Source organism: Phyllostomus hastatus, unplaced genomic scaffold (assembly GCF_019186645.2).
Source record: "Phyllostomus hastatus isolate PE091 unplaced genomic scaffold, TTU_PhHast_1.1 phas_contig_283, whole genome shotgun sequence".
Classification (NCBI taxonomy): domain Eukaryota; kingdom Metazoa; phylum Chordata; class Mammalia; order Chiroptera; family Phyllostomidae; genus Phyllostomus; species Phyllostomus hastatus.
Window position 1 is genome coordinate 7,450,552 of NW_025333833.1, and position 16,071 is coordinate 7,466,622.

At 52.6% G+C, this 16,071-nt stretch overlaps 1 protein-coding gene across 1 annotated transcript in view; it reads left to right on the top strand.

The window, feature by feature from the left end:
• Window positions 1-667: 667 nt before the first annotated feature.
• The window catches only part of BRINP2 (BMP/retinoic acid inducible neural specific 2), a 92,633-nt gene continuing 77,229 nt past the window's right edge, over window positions 668-16,071 (top strand). Inside the window, exon 1 of the mRNA XM_045838352.1 lies at window positions 668-1,394. The gene's annotated coding sequence lies outside the window, so the exon portion shown is untranslated. The remainder of the gene's footprint in view (window positions 1,395-16,071) is intronic.

The following is a 16,071-nucleotide window of genomic DNA, read 5'->3' on the forward strand; positions in this document are numbered from 1 at the left end:
TCTCTCTCTCTCTCTCTCTCTCTCTCTCTCTCTCTCTCTCTCACTCACTCTCTCTCACTCACTCACACACACTCTCTCACACTCTCACACACACACACACACACACACACACACACACAGAGTGACATAAGTATTTCTCACTTGGGGGCTCTTTTCTAATTAAGCAATTCAGGACCCAGCAGCTAAAGTACACAAAAAGAATGGAACAAAACCTCAGATTAGAAGGAGAATGACTCAGATGAGTCCCTATATCTGGGAGTTCTAGTTAAGCAAACAAAACGGGCTGGGACAAATGGTTATTGTAACTCAGGAAGATGAGAAAAAAAATGTCACTAGCTCCCCAGCTTCTTCTTTTTCCTCAGCCTCTTACACTCTCCCACTCCCAGCCCAGACTGCATCCAAGCCCTCCATACCCACACCGAAGTCTCTGCTGCAAGGCGAGAGGGTTAAGGGAGCCGGTTCCCCGCCTGCCCGCCGACCGAAGGAGACGGCGGGGAGGCTCCGAGCCCGCCCCCTGCCAAGCCGCCAGCCAATGGGCGCCCGTGGGGACTGTGGTGCTGTGTCCCATTGGCTGCCAAGCTACGTGCATAAGAAAGGGAGAGAGAGGCAGGCCCGGCAGCATTGTTATCTTAAGACACTCCTCTGGTGTCTGAGTCTGCAGGTGACACTGCTTAGGTGCGGAGCGCGGAGTCCGAGCGGGGACGCGCGGCTGCAGCCGGGGCCGGAATCCGCCTGCCTCGGAAGCTGCTGGCGGCGGCTGGGGAAGCGCCTCCACTGCGCCGGAGCATCCCGTTCGCCCTGGACCGGGGATGGGCACCTGCCGTGCGGAGCGAGTGCAGGGACAGGTCGGCGGGCAGCCGAGCGAGCGCTGAAGCCGGAGGAACGGGCTTTGCCCATGTGCGAGGCAGTGATTTCGGGAGAGAGAGAGGGCGGGTGAATCCCTTCAGAGTTGCGAGGAAGACGAGATCTTGGGTTCCTCTTCGGTGGAGGGACAGGGGACTCCCCTGATCGGGCGTTGCACTTTCCTTCCCTCTCCGCCCCGCGTGCACCCGGACCCAGCGCCGAAGCCCCACTTCCAGCCTGCTCTGGGTGCCTGGGATCCCGGCTGCTCAGCGGGAAGGCAGCCGGCCAGAGGTCTAGCAGCGGCAGCCGTGGCAGAGCGGGGAGCAAGAGAATTTGGAAAAAGACTTCCCTTCTCTCTCACAAGCTGAAGGGGAGGCATTCGCGTTTCCCCAAATGAGAAAGAGTCACAAGAAATCATGAAGTAGAAACTTTGGAAAGCTGCCACTGGAGATGTTGCACAAAAACCTGGAATCTTTTAGGAGTCTCCTCCCCGTCAGCGGAGGTTTGGGGAGCAGCTGATACAGCCAGGAGGGCTCTTGCAAGGATCCAAGGTAACAGTGCAGGGTTTGGGTGGTTTCCCCTCTGTCCCCTGTTCGTTGTCCTTTCGGTGTGTCCCTTGGCAGGGGGGTCATTTGCCCTCTTATAACCCTGTTATCTGGCAGCTGCAGGCAGAAGGAAGGATCCCGTCTCATAGTTTGTTTGGTGGGGCTGAGCGGTGCACTTGGGGGTGTCGCTCTGGAGATGGCCCTGTTCCTGCTTCATGGTGTCGCATGGCTGTCACAGGGCTTGGGCACTCTGCCTGACCTATATTGCTTTTGCCTGGTTTAAGTCCTCAAAGTTGGTGCAACTCCCATTAGCTCCAGAAAATCCAATTGGGCTGCACAATCCCAGAAAATGACGAGGACTCCTGCCTGCCGGGCAGAGACCGTAGGCGGTTCATGATGTTTGAGAAGGACCCCGAAGAGCTGAGGTCATGCTATGTGCTATGGAGATGAACATAGATGCTCACATGTTCATACAGCTTCATGGCATGCCTGCAGAGGCCCGTCTCTTTCTCCCAGGCACATGCAGCTAAGAAAAAAATTTCTGAAGAGTGAGCCCCATAGGCGGCAAATCGTCTCCCCAGGGTGGTGGCAGGAGCCCACTGATTGAGTTGGGGCTGGCTGCATGCTGGAAGGAGGGGCGTGCTGACATTATCCAGCCATCTCCGTGTTGGTCTGGATGCACCGTCTGGCGCGCCTGTGGTTGTGTGTGTGTGTGCCTGTGCTCACAGCTGTATGCAGGAAGCGGGCTGCCGACAGCACCATGCATGCGCGGCTCTCTGCCCGGGCCCCAGATGCTGGACTGCTCCTTCCTCGTAGGAGCCTGAACTTGGGAACTGCTGTTCCAGCCCAGAGGAGTTTTCTCCTCACCAAGCAGTCCCTCTGCCTGGGACATATTTATCCGGGGTATATAGACCTAAGCCAAATAAATGGTAACTAATAATCAAGCCAATGCACTGTAAACGTGATTGAACAAATCCCTCCAGGAAGAACTGTGTGTGTGCTCTTCCCAGCCCAGGGAGCCGGTGCCCTGAGCAGAAAGAAATGTATCGTGAGAAGGAGAGCAATGAAAACAGCCTGCTTATAGCTGGGTCATCTGGGCCTCATCCAGCAGGGACAGTGATTTGTCAGCATAGACCATCAGGAGGTGAAAAGGCACACTGTCAGTCAAGTAGCTCTGTCCTTCTGCAGACATGGGCATGTGGAAGGGACCCTCTGACCATGCTCTCTCTCGAATGCATGCACTGCCGGTGTTAACCCAGCAGCTCAAGTATTTTACAGAATCCCCTGGGGGGCAGTCTGATGACATCAGGAGACAGCAGAGGGATGCTGGAGTTGGTGTCTTTTCCCTTTCGACTTCACACAGTTGTGGGTATGCTATTTGTTTAAGGCAGGCCTCCTGGAGTTCCCTCTCAGCCAGAATAAGTTGCTTTGCAGCCTTGGGGGCATGACCGAGCAAGGCTCCCACTTGATCCTGGAACCTTACTGATGTCGCTGCTGCTGCCTACTTTAGCAAACGATGCCCGATGCCCGCTTGGCTTCTGGAGGAGGGATGGGATTGGGGCTGGTGCAGAGCGTGGATACTGTGAGGTGTTTGAGGAAAAGGGAGCACATGTCAGGCCGTGCGCTTCCCTGCCGGAGGGCAGCTGCCCCCACAGGGCTTGACAGGTGGGCTGCAGCCACAGGGAAGACAGAAGCATCCCTGGCTCTGGCTTCTCCCTCCTCAGCCAAAACGGGGCCAGCTTTGGCTCTCAGAATGGGGTGATGTGTGCTGCAGTGTGGGCACCAGAGGAGGCGAGGAGGGAAGGGCTGGGAAGGGAGGAGCGAACCTGCGCTGGTAGCCCTGGGCCAGTCTCAAGGCTGGGGAGCAGCTGCTCCTCTCTGGCCCTTAAAGATCATCCTCTGGGTGCTCCTTCCTGGCCTCCTAACAGATTGTTTACCAGGCAAGGCCAGAGGGCAAAGAACGCCCCTGCGTCATCAGCTCCTTCTGATCCCCTCTCCCCAGGCACAGGCTGGCCGCTGGGGAGCGTCATGTTAAAGAGATCCCCTCCTCCCCAACGAGCTCCACAATCCTCCCCGCTCACAAACAAGAAGTAATCTGGAGGGATGGAGACATCTGCGTGGGCACTTTCTGCTGACTGGGATGCTTAGTGTTGAGGTTTCCTGCTTAGTGGTTTGTTTTCCCCACTGTGCAGTGTATTTTTGGCAATTCAACTCTTTCTCTTAAATAAGACCTTGTCTACATTTTATAACGACATCCTTTTCCAAAGGGCTGCGAGCATTGTAGGGAGCTCACCTAATTAATCCTCACATGGCTTATTGTCTCATTAATCTTTGATTACCCTAAGAAGTAGAGCTAGAATGATTCCAGCCTCCTTCTTGGAAAAGCAAGGGCAGAGGAGCCTGGGGATGGTGACCCAACTGCTTTTACTCAGGGCCACAGGGCAATGAAGGGAACCTGGGCAGGGCGGGGGGGGGGGGGGGGCAGTTCTGCTCACTGCTAAAGCAACCCCAGGCTCCAGGACTTCTCCCAAGGACCAGCTTGATCTCGCAACTGGGATGTGATTGGGCTTCTCTATACTCTGCAGGGACAGGAGGTTGCAGAGACAGACGGCTTCTCCTCTGGCACTGGCCTCGGGGCCCTGAGGGGCACACCTTGCTTTTGCCCTCAGTGATCTTACAGTCTGGTGAGGAAAACAGGCTTCCATCTGGGAGAAGGCAAATGGCAATCTACATTCTAAGCAGCCACTCAATAGCAGAGATTCGTGAGGCTGACCTAATTAATCTGCAATTGATTTGTCCCGATAATGAGAGCTATCTATCAGTCGTGCAAGGAGGGATCGTTTGTATTGCGCCGTGATGGAGGGGCGGTGGTGTTGGAGGGGGATTTGTTGAAAAAGGGAGTAAAAAGGGGAAGGGCGCCAGCTGGCAGAGGTGCTGAGGGCAGCACAAGTTGAAAGGGCTGGATCACGTGACGGGGGCGGGGCGGGTCACCCTGTGCCACTTCTCCACTCGCATCCTCCTCGAAAGACCCTACGCTTGGGTTGATTATTGGAAGCACGCATTGGCCTAGAGGAAGCAGCTCCCCGGAGCAGACAGAGGACTGAAATGTGGGCCATCTCACTAGGCATTGAAAATGACCTCACCTTCCACCCACTCTCCATGAGCCTAAGCCATGCATTGTGGGAAAAACAGAGCTCAAGGTCAGAGAGCTTATCAGTACCTTATCAAAGAAAAAAAAAAAACTGGATGAAGACCTGGAGTGCATGCAAGCAAATTTCAAGAGAACAAGAGAAGAACCTTCTCATATTTTAGAGGAGGACTCTCCTAAGAGAGAACCTTGCTTTTCTTCCACTTCCTGTCTCCCCACCCAAAAGTCCCTGTTGGGGTTTACTTAGAGGCGGCAAAATGCCAAAGCCCTCAGGCATTTCACACTGAGCAGGAGATTTTCAATCTTAAGATTCTCGAGCACGCCCATGTACATAACCTCTTGCCTCCCTCCTCTTTTCCTTTTAATAAAACATATGCTGTAGCAGTCACAAAGGAGGAGGCCACAGAAAGCAGAGGGGGTGGGGTGCGGGATCGCCTGCAGCTGCACCACGGGTACCGTGACTGCTCCACTGAGCAGCAGAGGGGAGAGGCAGGCTGCCAGCCCGGGCAGCCCAAGGAAGGGCCAAGGGCTGCCGACCACCCGGGGATGGCTGTGACCGGTCAGCCATACTCATTTGCTCCATCGGTGGGCCCAGTCTCCTGCAGGAAAGGTCAAGGGAAAGCAAAGGTCCTGGGAGAGAGCTGGTGGGGCAACCACCTTATTCATTGGTCTTCATGGGGTTTGAGACACCTGTTCACCCAGCATGTCCCTGGTTGCAGGATGGCCCCATTCCAACATGGAGGAAGTCCCTAACAGGCACTGCAAGTGGAATGGCTCGCCTAAAGTCACATCCTATTTGCTCTCAGATCAAGAGGAAAATCCCCAAGAATCCAGCCTGTTTGATTGCTTAGTCCCAGGAGTTCGCCCCAGGGACAAGTCCTGAGGGACATGTACTTGTTCTTGAAAACCCTCCCCTAGGCCTTGCTTTCATCTTAAATGACCATGCAGCTGGAGAGTGGGACCTCCACCTTTTTTCATTATTATTTGGGAGTATCCAGGGCCCCGTGTGGGGGCTAGGACAGAGGTCCAGGGCCCTGGGTGTGGTTAGTGACTGTGACTAAAGCCTCTTTCCTTAGGAGTGAAGAGGCTGTCAGCTCAGTTATGCTGCGGACTAGGGGCTGCGGAGGGCAGGTCTCATCTGACCAATTAGAATGCAGTTGGATCTCTCCTGAAATCGTCACTCTGCCATGCAGATGGGAATAAAGTTGAGTAACGTGAAGACCGCGTGGAATCTATAACAGCCAGTTCCATCATTCCTTCTACTGAAGGTCCCATGAATTGCAACTATTTGGGGAGTGGCTTGAGCAAAGGGCATGGGCAGCCCGACACCCCACAAGACCTAGCTCTAGCGACACTGGCTGCCAGCCCCACGTGGAGCTTGGGCACTTGAAAGTGTGCTGTCCGTGTAAAACACACAATGAATTTTGAAGACATCATTTTAAAAAAAAAGAATATAGCCCTGACTGGTGTGGCTCAGTGAACTGAATGCCAGACTGTGAACCGAAGGGTCGCAAGTTTGATTCCCAGGCAGGGCACATGCCTAGGTTGCAGGCCTGGTACCCATTAAGGCACATGTGAGAGGCAACCACACATTGATGTTTCTCTCCCTCTTTCTCCTTCCCTTCCACCTCTCTAAAAATAATAAATAAATAAAATCTTTAAAAAATAAATAGAAATAAAAAAGAAAATATCTCATCAGTAATTTTTAAATATTGTTTCCATGTTAAAATGGTCGGATTACATAAAAAAATACCAAGATTCATTTCCTCCATCTCCTTTCACTCTTTAACGGGGGTCCTGGGAAAGTGAAATCAAGTATGTGGCTTGCATTACATATTGTTTGGACAGTGCTGGTCAGGGCCCTGCTGAGACGAGAGTCAGGGGGAGCCTGAGACGTGGGAAGAGAGAGCGCAGAGGGAGGGATGACACCTGAAGTCCAAGGCCAAGGAGGCCACAGGTAGCTTACACTGGCTCGTACCTAAGGGACCTTGTCCACACACTGGGCCCACCCAAAGCATTCGAGGAGCATCACGGCTGTCATTTTACATGCGAACAACCAGTGGGTCGGCGGACCTGGTCCCTTCATCCTAATATGTTTGAGTTTCTGCCCGACAGTGGAGATAACCAAATAAATTATCTTTAGGGTTTCACTCCAAAGTGTGAGGACACAATAGTTGGGATCAGCTGGGTGTGTTTGATTTTCTAATCCCCTTCTTCCTCCTCACTCACCTCTGCCACATTATCCTCTTTCCTTCTGAGAGCTCTCCTTCCAACCAGACACGCAGACAGTGTGTGTGTGCAGCGCAGGGCAGGGGTGGGTGGGCTAGGAAGGCAGGGTTGGCCAAAGACAGACATGCTGTCTGTGTTCAAGACTCTTTTGTGGGCCAATCAGCCAGAGGAATGGGGAGAAGACATCCTGATTGAATTGTACTTAATAATTACAGACTTGACCATTGCAATGCACTCATTATTATTACCCGTTGCAGTAAGGCTTGGCCATAACCTGCACTTCTCATCTTTGCCAGCATTCCACAGTTTACAAAACATTTTCCACGCTTTCTCGCAGCTGGGTCTCACAACCCCCCTGTGGAATGCTTAATATCACCACTCGAAGTTTTCCGAGCTCTGTCCCCAGATATCTCAGTAACTTCCCCTTCTAATCCTTCTCTCTGTGTGCACCTCATTCAGTCTTGCTCAATCAAACCGGTCTACTCATTGTTCTTCAATGTTAACTATGTGGAGTAGGAATCATACCCCTCTGAGCCTGTGTTTCATCATCTATAAAATAAAAAATGATAATGTCTTGTCTTCCCAAGTGTTGTTTTCAATGTTACATGAGATAAAATACACACAGGGGCCAGCACAGTTCCAGGCACATGGTAGATACTCCGAAAATGCCAACATCCTATCTTTGCCAACGTCTTGACTTTGGTGTCGCCAAGATTAGAATGTCCAAAGGTGAACTCATTATGCACAATGTAAACCGATTCCCTCCTCCAAGTTCCCGACCAAACCCTCAGAAGCACAATGCAGAAATAAGGGTGGTCCTGGGCCCCACTTTCTCTCACGTGGCCCCTCACAGGGGATCTATCCCCGGGACCTGATAAGGGTCACCTTCTAAGGGTCCCTCAAAGCCACACACACCCCCACTCTTTTGTTGGCCACTCCTCCTTCTCACCTGGACTCGCCCAGCACCTGGTCTCCCTGTTTCTTCCCTGGAAGGCCAGCCAGTCCAGCCTCCTCCTTGCAGCGAGGGTGATCTTGGGAAATGGGACTGTGCTTCCCCCTATCCTAGCTCTCCAGGGACTCCCGCTGCTGTCAGAATGAAACCCCAATCCCTCAGTGCGGCAAACAGGAGATTCTTCACGAGCTGGCTGCACCGCCTCTGCTCACATCTCCTCACTCCCTGCTTACCTTCTGCAATCTGAAGCAGCGGGCACCTCCCTGGACGCTCCAGGGCTGCGGGCAGCCATGCTGCGCCGTTTACCTGCAGGACCTCCCCCTGCCCCGCTCCCTGTTCCCTGAGGGTTACTGAGCTTCAAGATTCTAAAGATTATCTCCTCTGCGAAGACTTCCCTGGGACTCTGGGAGAGAATCAATCAGCTTCCCCCATGCACTCCCACACATCTGACATAAACCCTGTTCTGCCCGGTGCCCACCACACTGTAACGATTGCTGCACGTGGCCACCTCGGGCACTCAGAGGCAGGCTGGGATCTGGACTGTAGGACACAGTTCTCAGGAAATAAGGGCTCGGCATATGATTGTAAGTATGTGCCAGGGACTCTCCTTGGGCACTAGGGGTTCAACAGTGAACGGCAGACAAAAGTCATGCCATGGAGTCGCTCAGCTGTAGAGGGAAGATGGGCTGGTAATCGCAAGAATGATTATTGTTAACATCACTGATTATAGCACACACTCGAATAGCGCTTCTGTACCGGGCTCTGTACTGAGAGGTGTTACGCACCTTAACTCGTTGACTTCTCCGAATGATGCGGCCATTCCCACTGCAATGAATCCTATACTGCCATCTTACAAATGATGAGGTGGCGCCCAGACAAGTGGAAGAAAGAATTAGGGCGAGGCCACGGAGCTAAGAGGTGTGTAGCTGGCATTCTAACCCAGCTTAGCTGTTGAGTCCATACTGCCTATCACTATGGTATCCAGAGAAACGAACACGGGAACAAAGAAATGAATGAGAGAATTTAAGGTGATTAAACTAGAGTACTGCAGGAGAGGGTGACCGAGGTGGCGATCGGGAAAGGCTTCTTCCAGGAGGGAACTTTCACACCGAGGCCTGACCTGTCCACTGGGGAAGGAGAAGTCATCCCAGGCTGGGGGAGAGTCTGGGGTTCTGGCGAAGAGGAACCGTGCACTTGGTGTAACCACGGCTCTCCCTGCACGACCCCTGCCCCTGACCACCGAAGGGACCAGACTTGACCCCAGGTGACCCTGGGCAGCAGCAAACTGTCCGGATGTTCCCAGACCTCTCCCCCACCAATCCATTTGTCCTTCCAGTTCTCTGGGGCTAGGACATACCTTACGAGTCACCTGGTTTGCTCCCCACGGAGGAAGACGGTGCAGACACACACACATCACCCGCCTCCCAGCTCCGGAGAACCACTACACTTTACTCCCGTCCTGGGAAGGACACGTCACTCAGAACCTTAGGAAAGGGACAGGCATGGGCACAGCAAAAAGGCTGGAGACAACTCAGAGACATGAGCAAAAGCGGAACAAAAAATTATTTCTTAACAAGATGAGAAATGAATTGGACTGTAGGGAAAATGGGAATTAGTTCAGGAGGGACGCCAAGAAGGGGGCGCTCCTGAGGTGCTGGCTGTTCTGGTTTTGACCAGGTGGTAGTTTGTCCTATAACTTTCCATATCCATCTACATAAATGTACACACACATATGCACATATACACACATGCCACACCACATGTATATTCACAATACGTATTATCTTCTCTATGAATATTTCTCATAGTGAGATTAAAAAAGAAGCCATTTGCCTGGCTGGCATAGCTCAGTGGATTGAGCGCGGGCTGCGAACCAAAGTGTCGCAGGTTCGATTCCCAGCCAGGGTACATGCCTGGGTTGCGGGCCATGACCCCCAGCAGCCACACATTGATGTTTCTCTCTCTCTCTCTTTTCCTCCCTTCCCTCTCTAAAAATAAATAAATAAAATCTTTAAAAAAAAGAAGCCATTTGATTGGCAGGTAAAACAGATAGGGTAGCTTCATACATATTTGATCTCCATCCAAAGCCTACTCTAGGATAAAAAGTGTTCGTTTCTACTTAGACTATCTTTATCCAGTTTTTATCACAGCCTTATGAAGTAGGTGACATCCCTGTGGACAGACTGACATTACGGACGACAAAGCGGAGAGCAGCTGACGTTCAGACTCTGCCGGAAAGCGCCGAGAGCCGGCGAGGTGCGGACAAAGGCCTCCTACTTCCGGGCCTGGGTCCGATGCACGTGGGCTTCCGTCCAGTCTGGTCACGTCCTGTGTGACCTTAGATATGTCACACAACCTCTCTGAACTTCAATATCCCCTCTAGTGAGATGGAAACACAATCCCTTATCTTGCCCAACCATCATGAAGAGTAGAAAAGAAAGATTTAGAAACTTCGGCCAAGTTACCTGCCACACGATGGGCACTCAGGAAGTGGCAGCGGGTGATCTGTGTCCCCAAGTATGACACCGACGTCCATGGAGAGCAAGGGCGGGGTTTGCTGTGCTCGGGGTCAGGGAGTGGCTTCAGCACCTGCCGGCGATGCCAGTGAATCAGGGCATTCCTGGCCATAGCCGCCACAGGCCGGGCACCCCGCGAAGTGCTTCCCGGCCACTGTCTCATTTAATCATCTCTCAGCCCTCCGAGGAGGGTCGTGAGCGTCTGTGGATAGACGAGGAAATTCAAGTTCAGGGAGATTAGGTAACTGACCTGAGGTCACGCGAAGGAGGGAAGAGGCGCAGCTCAGAGGTGAACCCAGGTCTGTCGGATCCCAAAGCACATGATCTTCAATATTGGGCTTTGCACCGTGATCACTGCTTTTAGGTCATGCTCAAGGGTAGGGCATGGCCAAGGTCAGGGTCAGGGTCACTGCCCCCAGGCCGGGGCTGCCTCAGTCAGGAGTGGGCTGCAGGCACTGGGGAGACCCCTCGGGGGGTTTCCAGGACGGGGCGAGCGGGCTGGTGCCCGTTCGGAAGTGCCGCCCAGCTGCCAGCGCCATGCTTCCCACGCGGGGCACCGCGTGCGTGTGGGCTGAGGATGTCGAGTGCCTCTGCTTCTGAACACAGGTGTGCGCCTTTTCAAAAGAGCAGGCTTCCAAAACAAAATCAGATTTGAGTGTCCTTCGGCTTGGAGGGAAAGTTTTCCCTGAATTACACAAGAACGTCTATTAGCAGTGGTTTTTAACCTTTTACGAAAGCAGGAGATAAATAAACCCTTACTTAGAACCCCAACATGTGAAGCAGATGAAAGCAGACCCACGCCCCGTGGCAGTGGCCCTGGAGGCCCCCACATGTCACTTCTCCTTCCTCACCCACAGGTGGTCCTTGAGTTGCCTTCTGGGCACCTAAAGGTTGTTCCAGACACACTGGAAATCACCATGCCCCAGAATTCCTTTAAAAAGCAAGACTTGAGGTTGATTTCAAATAACAGGTGCCATGCCACACTGATTTTGAACTGAGATTCTCCCCAACCGCCACACAGCTGTGAAGTTCAGTGAGCCCGGGACAAATCGCCGTTGTCCCCCCCTGTTCTCGGCGGGCGAGGATGCGTGAAATTCAGGGCGTGCGGGGAAACGCCCGCCGCGTGGTGGGCGCCCGTGTAGCACCAGCGGTGAAATGGTAGTCAATCCTAACAATTCCCTGAGAAGGAGATATTCTGATCCCCATTTTGAAGACAAGAAAAGCTAAGTGGAGAGAGGGTAAGTCCATTATCCAAGCTCTCACCGCTGGTGAGCCGTGGAGTTGGGATTCAAACCCACACCGTGGGTTGGGTTAGAGAGCTGGGGTCTGTTCAAGCGTGCACCGGGAGCGAGGGCGCCTGTCTCCGAGTTTTGCGCTTTTCCCAATACTGCCCTGTTGTAAGATTTGACAGAAACATTCTCCCTGGACCCTCTGTCCTTCAAAGGCTCTGCTTTCACAGGGCACTGAGGTCTCCCCGGACCCAGGCTGTGGTCCTCTCTCACTGTCCCTTCTTCGTCCTCAACCTCAAGGAGATCCTGGCCATCAGCGTCCAGCCCCAGCGGCCGGCGGACCTTGGTGATTAGGGGACCCTGCCCCACCGCGCCCTCCTGGGCCCTGTGCGGCACCCGGTGTGCCAGGCTGCGGGTCTGGGATGGGGGCTGAGGAGGGTGGAGACTCCTGCTCAGCGGCGGTCCGGGAGCCTGGAGATGGGGCTTGCTGGAACGGTGTGCGGTGGGGCTGCGGAGGGGCTGCGGAGGGAGTCCTTGCGATCCCCGCCCCGCCCCACCCCAGGCCGAGGAACACTCAAGCCTCAGTAAGGATGCGGGGAGCAGGCAGTTTCTACCCCCCGCCCCCCCCCCGCCGCGTTCGGCATTCAGCGTACTATAAATAGGCCGTCGGGCAGAGGCAGGGCGGGAGCATGAGCAGTGTTCGCGGGTGATGGGGTCCCACGGGCTCCATGCACCTCCCTCTGTCCCTTTCTAAAATCTTAGCTCTTTGGGGTTCGAGCCCTTGGGGATAAGAGAGCAAGGTCAGCATCCTCCGGAAACCTCGGGGCGCTGGAGACCCCTAGAGGCCAAAGGCTGTGTTACACGCCCCCTGGCCGTGGAGGCCCCGGAAAGGTTCTCAGAGGACGTTGCTGAGGAGTGGCTGGTACCTTTTCTAAAACCCTTGCTTATAAATGAAGTCCCAGCAGGCTCCACAGGGACAAGGACGTGTGTGTGTGTGTGTGTGTGTGTGTGTGTGTGTGTGTGTACCCTCCCACTGCCAGCCCCTACTCACCTCTGCGGCCACCCAAAGTCAGCCCTCCCCACCCGCACCATCAAAATGATGTCTTTCCCTCGGGGCCCTGCGCACCTCTCAGTAACCTGATCAACTAATTGGTGCTGAAGTATTAATGACTAATAACGATTTGATATGCTGCCCTCTCAATTAACACTCCAGCAGCTAGAAAGAGAAATCCACAGATTTTTAGGCCAAGCAGGAGACTCATGTTCTTCCCTCTTGAGAGGAACCGTAGGCCCCTCAAAACTCACCACAAAGACAGCTGCCCATGCAGGCCCGGCGCTGCGCCATGCTGACCTGGGCAAGGCGGGGAGGCACGGTGCGGGAGCAGGCGGAGTCTCCGCAGAAGGCTGCTCTGATCCACGGCCTTCGAGACGGTGCCTTGGGCTGGTGGGAGGAGAACCTGGGAGGCCCTGTGCCCCCGCCCCTTCCAAAGCTCCATGGGGCTTATCCGACTGGGAGAGACCCAAGGCCATCGAGTCCCTGACAGCGCACGTGGACCGTCACCGAGAGGAGAAGCCTGGCACCCAAGAGCACACAGCGGCTCCCCTGTGGTCTAACGGGCTCTGGCTGACACCCGAGATGGCCTTGTCACCGAGAGAACAGGCTCAGGGAGGATTCACTTGGGTTCCAGTGTTCAGCAAGCTGTGCTGGGTGCTTAGCTACACAAGCCTCAGGCTCCGCGTCTGTCAAATGGACACAGCAAAGCTCGTGTCACAGGACCGTTTCGAGTATGAAAGGGCATCGTGCAGAGTTAGCCTTCCCCGTGAGGCCTGGTGTGCGCAGAGTGGCTCCGTAAGCGGCGCTTGTTTTTCTCCATCATTTCAGTGTTATGTTGATTATTTCTTGCTCCATCACAAACTGTGAGGGCAGGGCAGCATCCAAAGGCTGTCTTGATTATTTACAAGTAGGGGAATCGATCCAGCCTCCTAGGTGTGGCTGATTTGGTAATGAACCAGATTTCTTTCTAGGCGACAGCAGTGTCTGAAGTATTTTTTTTCCCCTCGGCTTGGTTCCTTTAAATGTATCTCACAAACGCAGTGAGCGAAATGGATTTGGCAGTGACTTAAAAAGACTTAATGCATTTTGGAAAGAAAAAAAAATGCCACAACAAAAGCCGGTTTGTTTCTGTGATATATGGTTCATGTGATATGACAAAAATCCACTTTTATGCTTAGGAAAATTGGCTAATTTTGAAACAGTTGACACATGCCATATGCATACGGAGCAATGATAGATTTTGCGCAGGCAAACAGCAGAAGAACACGGAGCCCGTGATGGGTCTCTGGGAGGGTGCAATTCTTCAGGGGCAGACACGTTCCGCCTAGGAGGGGGGAGCGCAGGGGACGATGGCCTGTCATGGCCTCGGGTGCTAGAATCAGATATTCGAGCGTAAAGGTTCCAACCACCAAGCTTGGGACACAGACACTGTGCTTCTGTGACCTGAGTGACAGGAGGCTGAGGAGTGCACCCACATGGAAAGCTTTGTGTGCAAGAACGTAAACATGTAAACACATTATCTGGATCACAGATGAAACCAGTGCAAAGGAGGCAGCAATGTTGAGCCACCCTGATTTGGGGGGACTCCTAAACTTTGCCCGATCGTTCCTCCAGGTGGACACAGATGATTTTTGGACTTCAAATGCTACTTATAACGTCCTCGGATAGGACCCTCCGGTTCACAGCTCTGCATACATCTGAGATGGGGAATCCCTCATATGTTTGATTATTGCTAGTTAGGGCCAAGAAATTACATGGGAAAATAAGATGCCACAAAGTTCACACATGAAACAAGAAGTGATTATGTAAAGTTTAAGCTAAAGATAAGCCCTCTGGTACCTTGATGTTTCTTCTATGGTTCCTTTGCTCTCTCAGCGCCTAGTGCAGGTCAACCAGATGACCAGCCCTGTTATGGGCTAATGAGAAGCAATTCTACTTGACTCCACAAAGGCTTTACTTTATTTTATTTCTTTCGAGGCAATATTTAATTAGTGACTGCCAAGGGAAAAAGCTGAGTAGCTTAGAGAGGGTTTATGGTTCAGGTCTGCAGCACTCAGCAATTTGACGTTCTAATCCTGTTACTCCCCACCTGAAACCGAACGGAGTCAGCAGGGCTGGGCTTTCTCTCTCCGCACCTCATCCAGCTATTGGGTCTCGCCTCCTCTGGCTTCCTACTCCCATCCTTTGCTTCCTTGACTTCTGTGCCCTGTTTCCTGCTGCATTTTTTTAAGGAGATCAAAACACAAAACAAAACAAAAGCTGCTATCTTGGTAGGTCCTTTGCGACCGAGCCATTTCCCAAGAAAGCAATTCTCCCTACTTTGGTTCCCAGAATAAATCCTCTGTAACCCTTGTGAACTTGAATGCTACGGTGACTGCCGCCAAGGTCCTGCAGCGATGCTTCGCCAGAGACGGAACTGTGTCCCTGGGTCCCTTTTTCATTACAGACGCTAAACACCTTGAAGGCAGGATTGGAGTCTTATTTGTTGCCATCTTCTGCATGCCTTGCCACATTTCCCTGGCCGTGGGGACACTTTCCAGGCCTAGGCAGGTAAACAAACCTCACCAGAGCACCCTCTCTTCATTACAATATGGTTTTTTTCCGGAGCTGACAAATTATCTTTGCAATGAAGGGAAATGTAGTATTCAGTATTTCAAATGTAAAGAATCCCACAATTAGGGAAGTGTTTTCTTTAACGCAGTGGTTCTCAAACTTCCGTGTGCACCTGGGGAGCTCGTTAGACTGCAGAATCTTCAGCCGCTCCTTCAGAGAGTCGGATTCTGCAGGTCTGGTGTAAAATGCAGAAAACTGCCGTTTAAGAGCAGATGATACAGAAAAGACCACACTTTGAGAAACACCATTTTAAGGCCAATCCAAGTGAAATGTTACCCAGCTCGGGTTGGTAGATTATTAGTGGCCTTTAAGTGGTTAATGAATGTCATGACAAAATAAAAGGTCTGTGCTTGGAGAAAGTTGGGGGACTTGGTTCCCCTCCCCCTCCCCCACCGCCTTGGACGACTGGAGGTTTACAAAGCCCTGATAATGGCAGAGGGTCCGAAAAGTCCTGCAGTAAAGAAACACATTTTAACTTTGTTCAACCACGTATTTTCAATATGGCTTGACTCCAAGATTCTTTTTTATTTCATTTTACTTTATGGCTAAAACCCTATTCCGTTGTGATGGATTTGGTAGGAGAAGCATCGGCAGAAAGGCGTGGGTGGCACCTGCTAGGCCAGAGGGTATTGCGGCGGCCGAGCTCCACTGTTACCCAATTTCCAAAGCAAACGACGAAGCAAGTGAGGGTGGAGTTGGCGGAAATCACTCACAGGGGCAGGGGGTAGCTGATAGTCTGGGGAAGTGTTTGCTGTGTTAGCCATCGCAAGCTAAGCATTTAATATTTACCAGGTACTAGGCTACATATTTAATATGCATGAATTCATTTCCTTCTCCAAACAACCCCGTGAGTCGGACACTTTTAGCGTACCTGTTTCACGGAGGATGACGCCGAGAGGCTGAGAGGCCAGTATCTGCTCAAGACCGCTGAGTTAGAAAAGG